Source organism: Rhinolophus sinicus, linkage group LG15 (genome assembly GCF_036562045.2).
Source record: "Rhinolophus sinicus isolate RSC01 linkage group LG15, ASM3656204v1, whole genome shotgun sequence".
Lineage (NCBI taxonomy): Eukaryota > Metazoa > Chordata > Mammalia > Chiroptera > Rhinolophidae > Rhinolophus > Rhinolophus sinicus.
In genome coordinates this window covers 47,592,362-47,605,638 of record NC_133764.1, presented here as the reverse complement: position 1 = coordinate 47,605,638, position 13,277 = coordinate 47,592,362, and the positions used below count along the sequence as shown (strand labels likewise).

The window sequence follows — 13,277 nt, the reverse complement described above, 5'->3', positions numbered from 1 at the left end:
ATCCATTTCTCCAAGTCCCAAAAGAGGCTGCCCACACATTTTCCCTCAACAGTTCGATTAGTGGTAACGCTTGACATTATTTCCCACCAGGATTGCTCTAGTTGACCCCAAAACCACCAACATCTAAATCCCCTGGGAAACTTGTAAAATTCAGATTCTTGGATCTTATCCCAGAACAAAATTCGCAGTTGAAGCATGTGTGCTGAATTAAAAGCCAATGCTTTCTAACTGACAAGTGAAGTGCCACTTAGTTGAAAGATACGGATGATTTGATACGTTTATGAGGTTCTTTTAGGTTCTGACGCTCGCTTGATAGATGACCACACTTGCAAACAGTTCCTCCTCTACATGTCTCTCCACTTGTTTATAAAGCGGGGCTAACCATAAGGTAATAAGTACGACTCATTTAATCCTCACAACGTTACCATGAAGCAGCTACTGTCAATATTCCCGTTTAAAAGCTGAGGAAGCTAACAGAGAAGTTGAATGACTTGCCCAATGCCACACAAAAATAAAAAGGAATTGTAAGCACTTCGGTTTCTTTAGTAAGGTCACAAAAAGCACGTGATACATTATATAATCAGCCTCTAAGAATAGAAACTGTTTTTCTCTCCAGTGTGGTACAGCAGATCTCTAGAACTTGTTCATCTTGCATAACTGAAACTTCAGACCCTTTGATTAGCAACACTTCCTTTCCCCTCCCCCAAGCCCCTGGCAACCACCGCTCTATTCTCTACTTCTGAGTTTGACTATTTTAGATTCCTCCTATAAGCTAGAATCGTGCACTATTGTCCTTCTGCGACTGGCTCATTGCACTTAGCAGAAGGTCCCCAAGTTTCATCCAGGTCATCGTATATTGCAAGATTTCCTACTTTTTTAAGGCTGAATAATAGTCCATTGAGTGTGTGCATCAATATCGGATTCTTTTATAGTGCAAATCAACGTTCCACAAGGAGTGGAAGAAGCCTCTATTTTTTTAATTAAAAAAATATGCTTTTACCTTTTGACCCCTTCACCCATTATCACTCACATCACATTTCTTTTTATCCATTCATCCGACAGTAGGCACTTAGGCGGTTTCTGCCCCTTGGCTACTGTGAATAGTGCCACACTGAACATGGGAGTGCGATTATCTCTTTGAAAATTAGAAAGGTATTTTGATGGCATCTAATAGCCCTTTTCATAGCAGAGATGAAGAACTGGGGCCCAGAGAGAAAGGGGACTGGTCCATGACTACAGACAGTGACAGAATCCAGCACTCTCTTCTTCTCATTCCCCATCACAGTAGACAGCGGCAGACTTGGGTCTGATGGAAACAACCCAGGACCATACGGCAGTGACCTTGGGTTCTAGTTCTTAGCAGCAGCATTTGACTTCCCAGTGTTTGGGCTCTAGGTACTAACTAGGGATCTTTCTTTTACAATCCTGATGTTAGTCACCTTAGTGTCTGGTCTTCTACGTCTGTAAATAGGAAATGACCACAGAAATTACATTCTTCAACTCCCCCACCCCATGTCTTTTAAAGGCAATTAGATGCTATCAATAAGATCTTTAAATTCTTTAAATGTTAATGGCTGTATGCTGTTATAATCACTAATTTGCATAATTTCCATTTATCTCAAACAATGGAGAAAAGCATGTCACTCATTGCCTGTGCAGGTTTATCCTGATTCTATTCATTTTGATTTAAAATAAAAGTTTTCATAATAAAAAGCATTTTGAAAGCAAATGCCCAAATGAGAGGGAGGGAGAAAGAGATTGAAATTCGGGAGAGAAGGAAAGTGTCCCAGAGGAGACAGGAAGAGCGCCATCTGTGCGAGGGAGAATTTCTAGGCTGAAGCAACCAGCACCCATGACACAGTGCCGCATTTTAGTATCAGTGCAAGCAAGCCCAGAATGCATTGTTTCAACATTGTAATTAAGTGTCTTCTATAGGAAATGAATCCTTTGGCTATTTAGCTGGCTGGAAATAGCTGGTCAGTGTGTTCATGCATGATTCATAAGCCTCATGGGAACAACACACGCATCCAGTTCAAATGGGAACCTTATTTGGCAGCACTGAAAAGGTTTATTTAATTGAATTAGCATTAAGCAGAAATGATATTTGGAGAGTTTTCTTAGGTGATGCTTTTGAGCCATAGGCCACCACTTACATGCACATAAGAAAAATCCTGTAACTTGACGGAGATAAGAAGACTAGGATGAAAATTCAGAACAAAGGGCCTCTACTGAGGCATTAGAAAAAAACCAGAAGAGACCATTGGCCAGCTCTGGTCAAGAAGCATAATCACATGCTGATTAAAAACCGATGCTTGAAGCTAGGTCAGCTGGGTCTGGTTCCCAGCTCTTCCACCTCTTGGTGAGAGACCTTGGGCAAGTCATTTAACCTCTCTATCTCCACTTCCTCATCTTTAAAATACAGGAGCTATTAATAACATCTACTTCACAAGGTTGAGATGATGGCATTAATTAATGCATATAAAGCTCTTAGAGAGTGCCTGGCACCCAGTAACATTGTTAAGTATGATTTCATTGTGCTGCTCTGAGAGGCTTACATTCCATTGGCCAAACAATCACACTCAAGCTAACTAAGTATTTCACTTGAGGTGACAATGGCACAGTCATGCAAAGCCATTGCGATACCTAACTGAAAGCACTAGATTAAGGATAGACCGTTTCTTTTTTATTATTTATTTTTTTAATAGAAATTGTATATACTTAAGGTGTTTCGATGCACATACACATAGTGAAATGATAACCACACGGAGGTCCAACACTTCTATTTTCCAGAATGTTATAGAACTCAGTTGGAAAGGACTGCCCCATAATATATCAACCTTTATACTCTGGCAGCCAATAGGAAGAAGATGGCCCAGGAGGAGGCGTGAGGACAGTATGAAGCCAGCACTGTAAAGTGGACCACTTCTGTGGAGAACAGAAAAGACTGGGGAGTTCAGATAGGGTTGGTGGCCCTTCTTCTAGTACAATACCTGTTGCCCTTGTCTCTCGTGGCCCCAACATTCCCTGGAGTCAGGTGATGGGCTCAGTAGAGAAAACAGCAGGAAGGCTCCCGCAAAGCTCTCAGAGTTAACACAGTCCAGCCAATACATAATCGAAGTGACCCGATATATGCAGGAGCTCCATTGCCTCCTACAGCCAACAAGTAGAAGAGTAATGCTTCTCCTACTCAATTAAAAATCAATTGCATATTATGCCTCAGACACTGTGCTAAGTGCTTTACATGACTTACCTCACTCGATCCTCAGAACAACCTTACAATACTATTATTCTTCCCACTTTACTAATCAGTGAGCCAAAGCTTACAGAGGCTAACTGCCTTTCTCAGCGTCACACAGTTAGAACATAGTCAAGTTCAAATGTGAACAAATCCATGCCTTCTGTACTCCAGATGCCCAGGCCTTAATCAAACTCAAGTTGGACAATATACTATCTGTAGCCCAATCAAAGGCATAAATAAAGAAATAAATTTTTTGTCACGGAGTTCTGAAGAAGGTGAGCCCTAAAAGCAACAAGCCAGTGTCCACCACATCCAGCCCAACCCAGGAAGGAACAAGGCTGAACACAGTCACATTAGCACATGGAGAGTCGGGGCAGCTCCTCAGGGGACAGCCTCCTTCTCCTCCGGTTCCATTTGTGCCAAACAACCGTCCTATCATAATCTAGGTTCTCTAATACTCAGCTACAACAAAGAAGGTGTTCCAATTTGCATATGGAAACTTTACAGTTGCAGAACGGACCATCTCTCAACGTTCAGTTAGTGAAATCTGCATTCTGGCTCGTTCGTCTGGTATTTAAGAGTTAGGTTCCTGAGAGTTGGCTCCTGAGACTCCCTTTGATTCTGGCGCACTAATAACAATGATTCTTCTGAACCCACCAGCCTGAGAACAGACACGGACCACTGTGACTGCACAGAGGAGCGTCACCTTGTGCAGCTCTGCCTGGGAGGCCAGATGGCCTAACTAGATGGCGTCTCCACCTCATCTCATTCTAACCGCGGCAGTTGGGTTGCTGGGTTCCCGTGAAGTTTACTGTTTGAGGCCTGGCATGGGATGGCTCTGTGCCACTCGACGTAAAACCAAGAGGTCTTGATTAGAGACACATCAGGAAAGCACAGATCTCGTTTCTAATCCTCTTCACACTCATGGTGAGCACAGGGTTGACACAATGGCTGCCAGACACCCATGTGGCCAACAGACGATGGGTGGCTTCATCAGCAATCACGGGTTGCTGAAGCTGCAGGGGACGTTCTGGTTTTGAGCCATCATAAGGTTAAGAGGAGAAGGGTGATAGGATAGGATATGGGAAGCACCCCGCCCCAAGGTCCCTCTGCGTACAGGCTACAGATTGTTGGGGAATAATAATCAGAAGTATAATCAGATGTATTCGGTTTACATAGCAAAAGTAGAACATGTTATGTCTGCAAATTCAGGGGAAACAGGCAAAATAAGGAAGAAAGCATGTATACTCTTGTGGCCACCCACTGAGATAAGCCAAGAGGTCATTTGGAGCGCACCCAAAGAGAGCAGAATCGATGTCAGTGGAACCAGATTTCCGGCCTCATGTCCGCCGTCCCAGTTATAGCACCGCCTCTTCACATGGATGATAAGAAGCCTACGTAGTAAACAGCAATTAGTGACAGAGAAACCACCGTTCAGGTAGCTCTCTACCTGAGAGGAAGGTCCACAGAGGAGTTCAGAGCTGCAGGCAGACGATGCGATCAGGAGGGACAGGCTTGGCTTGTAAATACAAGACGAATATTCACACCTTCCCTGATGATGGTAACTGTCTGCCCCCGATCTTCAAGACAAGGCTTGATTTTATGTAATTTTATACTTTTCAATACAAATCATTTGTGAAATGTTTTGTTAAATGTGATTTAAAGTCTATAATTTAAGAGACACCTCATGTTCTATCTCCATAAAACATCAAGACCCAAACTGGAGATTGATATATACAGTAATAAAGTCATGAGTGTTTAACTCCACCAACCAATCAAGTTTCCAGGTTGTACGTCCAGCCTCAAGGGACACAACTGCTGTAAAGATAGTGCATATTAAGGTTCATCGCTTAACTAATAGTTTGAAGATATAAACAAACTCCATAACCTTATGGGGTCATCTTTTTATAGCAACAATAACAATTCACTGTGGAGTTCCAATGGACAGACTACGTGTTCACCGCTCTCTATGTGCATTTTCTGCACAACTGCTCATTTTACAAACATGGAACCTGAGGTATGAGCTGTTCATTACTTACCAGAGTCACATGGATAGTTGGTGTCAGAGACAAGATTCAAACCCAGGACTGTGTGGGTCGAGACACTGCACTTTTAACCATCATGCAAAACTGCCTTTTCCTTTTTTTAACCAATATACACTTTGCAAGAATTTATTCCCTGATTGACATTTTATGTTCTCAATATTAAAAAACAGCTACCGGGAATGATTCTGTCCCTCCAGACAATTCTGGCCACTCTTCCCTGACCTCTCCTCTGATTCTGGGAGAGAAAGGAGAGGACAAAGAGGGAGAGAAAGAGAATCATAATACATGTGGGAAATGAGGCAGACAGAGAGATGGGAGGGAAAGAATGAGCGTGAGATCTAACAGAAGGCACCTGGTAAGTGCTTTCACCTGCTCGAAAGAAACAGGACAAATTCCAGCCTTCCTCAGGGAGAACTGTAAGCCTGGTTCACTGTGCTCCACCCACATAAACCCCAATTATTATAATACCACATCACATACGGAATATTCTGGTAACTTCCTCAGAGTGGAAATAGTAATCTTAAAATACAAGTAACTTTAAACAGGTAACATAGTAGGAGTATGGTAGGAATATACCAAACAAAGAAATTGGAAATTATATTTGGGATATAATTTATATAGAATTTAAAAGGTACCAAGGATATTGAAATACATTCTGTAAGTTTAGAGCATTCTATAAAAAATGCGTAACTTTGGAACAAACTTGATCCAGAGTCAGAACATAGAGTGAAATAGGCTTATTTTACCTGACCAAAATAGAGTATTCTAACACACACACATGCACACACACATGTACACACACACACACACACACACACACACACACAAATGTATTTTAATGACAGCACCATTGAGCACTTTATGCGTAAGCCTGGATTACCTAATTCCCACAATACCCCTGGCAATCAGGGGTGAGTATTATGAATCTCAGGGTACATTTGTAGAAATTGAGGCCTGAGGTGCTGGCAGCAGGTGGCAGAATCAGAATTTGAACTGATAACCAGCACTGGCATCAGAATATTCACAAGCATAAATTTAGGCTGACCTTTACATGAACTGTATTTATAAAATATCAACTCTTACAACTAATGTTTATTTTTAATTCATATAGAGACAGAAGAATGTCTTTGAGGCTAGAATGTTTCATTTAGCCCTTATCAAATGATACCTTCATTGGTCTCCTCTGTCTCCAGACCTGTGGGGTCATGGCTGCCGCAGAGACCAGGGTGATTACAATTGTCACCATCCTCTGGCCTATTTGCACCCTGCAGTTTACAGATCACAGAGCTCTCGTGTGCACATTGGTTACTGATTATATAACTCTTGCTTGTACGTTGTGTATCGATCCCATAGTTTGTGTATGTACATGACACACAGATTACATACCTCATGCATGTACATTACATACAAGTTACACAGTTCATGCATGTACAGGAACTCATCTGCTCCCCACAACAGCCCTATTAATTACAGGGAAGATTATTATTAGTCCCATTTTAATGATAAAGAAGTTAAGATTACCCAGTGGGTTAATACTGTTACAGGAATCTTGATTTCTTCTTGCCCACGCAGTGAAAAATCAAAGGTCAGCAAGCTGCTTAGTATGCAAGCAGGGTTTATTAATGATACTTCTCAGAGAAGAGAATGGGCCTACCCCAGGTGGGAGAGAGGGAGAGAGGGAGAGTGAGAGGGAGGGGGAGGGAGAGAGGGCGAGGGGGAGACCGGTCCCTTGACTTACAGTTTGCTAGGTGGGGTGAGGGAGTTACACATTGATTTGGCATGAAAAGGGGGTGCGTGCTCTTCCATGGAAGGGCTTGACTGCCTAAGACAGATGGAGGTGTGTTGACCCAGATTCTTATCTTGCTCCAGACCACCTCTCATCATCTGTTGTTGTGAAAACAGATACGTGGTTGGGGGCAGTTAATCAGAGCTAGTCATGTGCTTTTTTTTATAGGCACTGTGGACCCCCTCCCACCCCCTCCTCCTATATTTTCTGACTTCTACCTAACAATACCAGGGCAAAGACTTTAACCACCCAGGCCTTTCCACTAATTAGTCCTTTCCACTAATCCACATTGCGACAAAGACGCGGAAATGTACAGCATCATCAGGGCAATTTTTTTTTAAAGGGGCAGTGAAGTCTTTGAAACTAAAAGTACAGAAAAAGTGATGATTCCTAACTACAAGAAAAGAGAGAATGGGGAAGGAATAAATCTAATTTTCCCAAGCTAAAAATCAAACCATGGCAAGTGACAAGCAGAAAAATAGGTAAGGAGAAGAACATCACCACAAATATAGAAAGGAGCAACCCAGAAATAAACTGGCAAAGATACTATAAAGCACATTAAGTCGCCATAAACACATGAAAGAAAAAGAACTATGAAGTCAGGGGTTCCGTAGGGGCTGGGCTCCAGGCACCTCTGCCACTGACTCACTGGACAACCTAAGGCAAGTCTTTCTCCTTTCACTGCTTTAATTCTTTCATCTATAAAAGAATTAGTAGTTACTTGTCCATAAAACAAGTTTAGAGTCTTGAACAAAAGAATATTTTAGCAAAATATATTACTTCCTGTCTAAAAGCATACTGATCAAGACAGGTATCAAACGTGTACAGTTTAAGATAGCATAGTAAACACTGTGTTTATTCTATCATCCTGCAGAGACAAATGCAGCACACACATACTGCAGATGCCATAAGAATCAATAATAAATTTTATTTTATTACAATGTCTTTTCTTTATGGCAGAAAACTGATGCTGTGCTATTCCTCTAATATCCCTGCACATTTTACTAAATCATTCTTCTACAGAAAATATAAAATAAACCATCGTCCTCTCTTCTCTGGACAAGTGCAACAGCCTCCCACCTGATCCCCACACATTTACTCTTGCTCTCATGTATTCTCCACAAGGCAGCCAGGGTTATTTTTTAAAAAAACACAAATATAATTGCGGCACAGCACTCTTGTTCTTCAAATACTTCTGTGGTTTTCCACGGCTCATGTGTTGAAGATCAAAATACTTAGCAGAGTTGAGAAAGCCCAGCATCTAAGTGCATCGCCAAGTTCCATCTCATCCTACTTCCCCCCTTGTTCTCTATGCTCCAGTCACTTAGACTAGGTATTCAATAAATATTTGTTGAATAAATAGATGAATCAATGAACGAACGGACAAATACATTGTATTTCTTTTTGTTACTAGGAAGCAATATTTTGGTGAACCAAACAAATAGATCATTGAATTTCAGGCACCAAAAACTGTCAAGTGGGGAAGACTCCCGGGGTGCCAGGACCTTCCCACAGCCCTCCACACACTGGCCTTGCCACCCCATGAAGCACAATGAGCTAAAGGTAAAACCTGCCAGGATTTCAGCAGATTGCATGACGTGATGTCTCAGCAAACCCACACCAATTACTCAAAATGTCTCCTTAAATGGCAAAAAAAAAAAGCAACGCCCAGTGAGCACTGAAGCTACCGTGTGGATTAATTCAAGGATTATCAGCGACAACAGTCTTTGCATAAGGGATTTATTTGATTACCTATCATGTTCTGCAGATTAAGATGATGATAAAAAGAAAAAGAAAGAGTGAAATCACTTCGGTCCTTCGCTAGCACTCCCCACCCACTAGTGGGGATCTGCTTTTCTCCTGTAGCCTTAAATGAACAAAATCATCCCAACAGACCTGGTGGTATGCCAAGTGCCAAAGGTAGCACAAAAGGACATTAAAGGCTTAACCCAGATTGTCTTGGCGCTCCTTTCAAAGTTATCTGGCTAGAACATCTCCCACTACCTTCTCAGAAAGGTTTGGTGTCAGCTGGAAAAGAAAGCGAAAAAGGGAGGAGATACAGCTCCTTTTATTGAAGGTGATGGTGATAAATGAGATTCAACTCCCAGTATCATGGGCTAGGCCAACCCCTCCTTCCCAAGCTTCACACCACAGCACTGAGTGACAAGTATGTCACTGAAATGATGATTTCATCACCACCAGGTGACAAGATCCTGACAACCAGGCAATATGGTTCATTTCCATCAATATGGTTCATTTCAAGTACTGTACACAACACTCCCTATGAAATATTCTTGCCAAAATGAGCCTTTCTCCGTTGGTGATAATGCTAAACTGCCATGTCTCCCTGAGAACTGGCACGTCTATATTCAAGGTATAAATGTGTATAGATCAGAAACTGCTCCTAAGCACCCCTGAACAGACCCTCACATAAAAGGTTGTGTCATCTGGCAGAGTACTGAATTTGAAAATATATATGTATATCCATTGACTGAAGGATACTTACAGGCAGGAACTGTCTCTCTAGTCACAGAATCAGAGCACCTCTAAAGTAGACTCTCAATAAAATAATTAATTACGTGAATGAAATTAGAGGATTTTAACCCTAATTATCTGTGGCTAGGGACTTTAACCAGCAATGGAATCAGAGACAAAATGCATAGTTTGGGGGTAGGAGAAAAAAGTCATAGAAACATTTTAAACATGGCTGGCCATTTGTAAATGTGTGTGAATCAACATCCCACAACTGCAAAAACTTTAGTGAACCTAAAGTATCATCTCTATGGCTTTAAAAATAATAATAAAGTACACAGAACAAGGAGCTGTACAATAATATAATAATATAACGGAATACAATAATATTCCATTCCAAATATATTCCGTACAATAATATAACGGAATCCCGCTGCCAGTCCTAGCTCTGCCACTTACCTGGCCATCGGCCCTTGCAGAAAGTACTTCCCTCCTTTTGTTCCCTGTCCATAAAATGATGAGTACCAAACAGATGTTAAGTATGGTTCATTCCAAAGTCTAATATTACGTTCCTATAAAATATGAAAATCCTAAACATTCTATTGGTAACTAGAGGCCAACAGAGAAAAGGAACCTTTAAAGTTTTATAACAATGGATCCCAACTTTTTCAATTTGTATTCTCCTTTGCAAAGTTAATGAAAGCTGTAACCGCCCCCCTCAGAAGAGTGAACATATAAACATGCATAGAATTTCTGCAAACAGTTTTAGAGATTTTACTAACTGTCTGAAGTCTATCCACTGAATTCCAAGTTAAAAAACCTCAGCGTAAGTTGAATCACTGTCTTGGTTTTTCAGTTGGGAGATTTTCGCAATGGACGCAGAAGCTACAAGAGCTTAAGCCTCAATGGTCAAGTAAGGCAGACGTGAGACATGTTGTTATGGCATGAACAACACAAGTAGTGTACACAACACTCCCTGCGAAGTATTCTTGCCAAAAACGTCAAACCTGAATCTAATAAAGCCTTTAGATCTAACTTACAAGAAACACACGGGTGAGAGGCATGTGTTAAAAATACCACAGGGATTCGATCAGCAAAATCCAGAATTTGGGAAATTCTATAGGATTTGTCTTTCCTTTCCAGCCGATCTTTCTGGCTCTATTAACTGGAACCTCTTGCTCCTTCCCAACCACAAAAGCAGTTGAATCCCCTTGGTTGGAGAGGTTATCTTTTTAAACTACACTTGCCCACAAGCATCTTTCTTTTTCATCTCATTTCTATCGCATTTAGTCTCTTGTACAAAATCCACTACTGCCTTGTATTTTTCTCATGACCAAAGTTAACAAACATTTATGGAGGGTCTACCACATCCCTCCATGAACTGGAAATATTGAGGAATTAAGGACAAATTGGCCATAGCCTGGGCCTTTAACCTTCCTTACAGTTAATACTGGGATAACTAAGGAGGCAGTGGCCTGATGTACAGTCTGCACAGCAAACATCTTCCACGTTTTCTGTGTCCCAAATTGCTCAGAAATATGCTAATACAGATTAGGACCTTAATAAACACAGACTGACTTGGATTTCTGTCAATACAGATCTCATTCAATTGAAATCTTTCGCTTTCTTTATTCTGATACCTTCTATTGTTCCAATTTCCTAACTCTTCTCTAAAGGCCCCAAATGCTGCTCATTTGTGGTCACTTACAATGTTTTGTCTGCCTCACCCTTATCTAATTCTTTCCTGCTTTTCAAAATGAGATTAAGAAGAGTTTCCAACACAGTTGTCTCATGATCTACCATTTGAGAAAACTTCCTTCTGTGATCTTGAAACTCTTCTTGCCTGTGTGTTGTGTTTGTCATTATTTTTCCATGCGTATTAGTTAATATATACAAATATTATTTGGAAGCAACCTTAAGCGGTCTTGCCTTCCCCTCCTGGTCTGAAATGATATACTGAATACTTTTTAACTTGAACCTCCCATCTATTGGCCCCTTTTTCCTAGAGAAAAATAGAAATATGAGAAAATTTTATTTTTATTTGACAGTTTGATAAACTGAGGCACTTATAAAATGTCGGACATGGTGTCACTGCAGAAGCTGTTTTATTTCTATAAATGTCTAATCTTTTATGTAACCCTCCAAATCATAGGATAAGGACATAGCAATCTTGCCTAAAGATCTCCTACTCATCTGTCCTGAAATGTCACGCATAGTAAAAATCTACTTGGGGGTTGTTTGGGCCATTCTTCTCTCACTATAAAGGAGAGGGTGCCTATGGGACATTTCAGTGATGGGACGATTGTCTTTAAAAGGCACAAACACACTGCTCCCAGTTAATGACAGCTAACTGTTGACAGGGCTCCCTTCTGATCCCTGATACACCCACATGCAATCCCATTCATTCAATCCCCACCCAACCTCTGCTGCAAAACAGCCATTCCCTTTTAATGATGAAGTCTTGGTTTATCAGAAAGATGATAAACCAAGTGCACCTGGCTCTTGTGCACCCTACAGACGGATGTTCTCATCTGGGAGGCTGAGCCCACGTGAACACAAACCGACCCTAACCTCAAGCCAAAACAAGTAATCAGGAACCATCCACCCTGCTTGCCACCGCACATCTAAACACGTCTCTGTTTCCCTCGTTTGCTCTTTTTATCATGGCTCCCTTTTGTTTTTTTCCTCCTGTCCAAAGATGGAAGGGACCATAGAACACATTAAAAGGGCACTCCCTCTGAGCAGCCCCAAGGCTTTCTTTAGTCTTGACTAAATTTTCCGTCTTGCACACAGTGAGATGAGGAAAGACCAAGGGACTTTTGCAAGGCTTCGTCGCCAGGGCGGACAAGCAGAGCTGAGTGTGCTTTAATGATTTTATTTGTCATTAGGGACGAGTTTGCCTTTGTGGTTGGCTAGTTCACCCCGGGAGAAGCTTTTTTCTATGCTCTGATTTTACAACTCACATGCTAAAGGGGGCAGGAACTTATGGTGCCAGAGGACCTGAGTTAAAATCCTGACTCTAAAAAGTTCATTATTGAGTTACCACATTTATGAAATGCCTATAAGAAGTCAGACTTTGGTGCTTGAAAGATAAAAGACATAATCCCTACTTTCAAGAAGCCTGCAGTCCCAGAGGAGTGTAGCAAACGCAGTATAAGGTGGTGTGGGGTCAGGATACCAAGCTGTCTGCCCCGCTGGAAGATCTTGGGATCCAGAAGAGGTGGTTTCCTCATAGAAGGGGCACCCAACTCATGCAGGAAAATTTAGAAAACAAATGTTGAAGGAAATAACCTTTGAAATACATCTTGAAGGCAGGGAAGCAGGCCTGGCAGCAGGCAGTGACTTTCCACGCAGTGAAAACACAGAGACCCAGGCCAGTGACATCTAAAAATTCACACTTTGAATTACTTGCGCATGCAAATCAGCTCTGACTCATTCACCTCCATGAGTCCCTGATTCTTTATCTGTAAAATGGGAACAATAACCCTTTCTGGCTACATCAAGAGTTGTGCAAATGAAATAAAGGATATCAAAGGGCTATGGAAACTGGGAAGTCGCATGGTCACCATTATGAAGAAGTGTTGTACTGCACTCTGTCAAGATTCAACTCAGTGATAACAATGCCACGTGGCCGAAAGAATCCCATCCTGGCTTGGCCACTAATCCTCCGTCTGTCCTCTGCCACACTCCCACTATAGGCCTAAGTTTTTCTCCACTGTAAAATGAGTGGCTTGGA

The 13,277-nt window shown here is 41.6% G+C and overlaps 1 long non-coding RNA gene across 4 annotated transcripts in view; it reads right to left on the bottom strand.

Annotated features, from left to right (window-relative positions):
* Positions 1-13,277, bottom strand: part of LOC141568817 (uncharacterized) — a 302,708-nt gene that overhangs the window by 194,018 nt on the left and 95,413 nt on the right. The window lies entirely within an intron of this gene.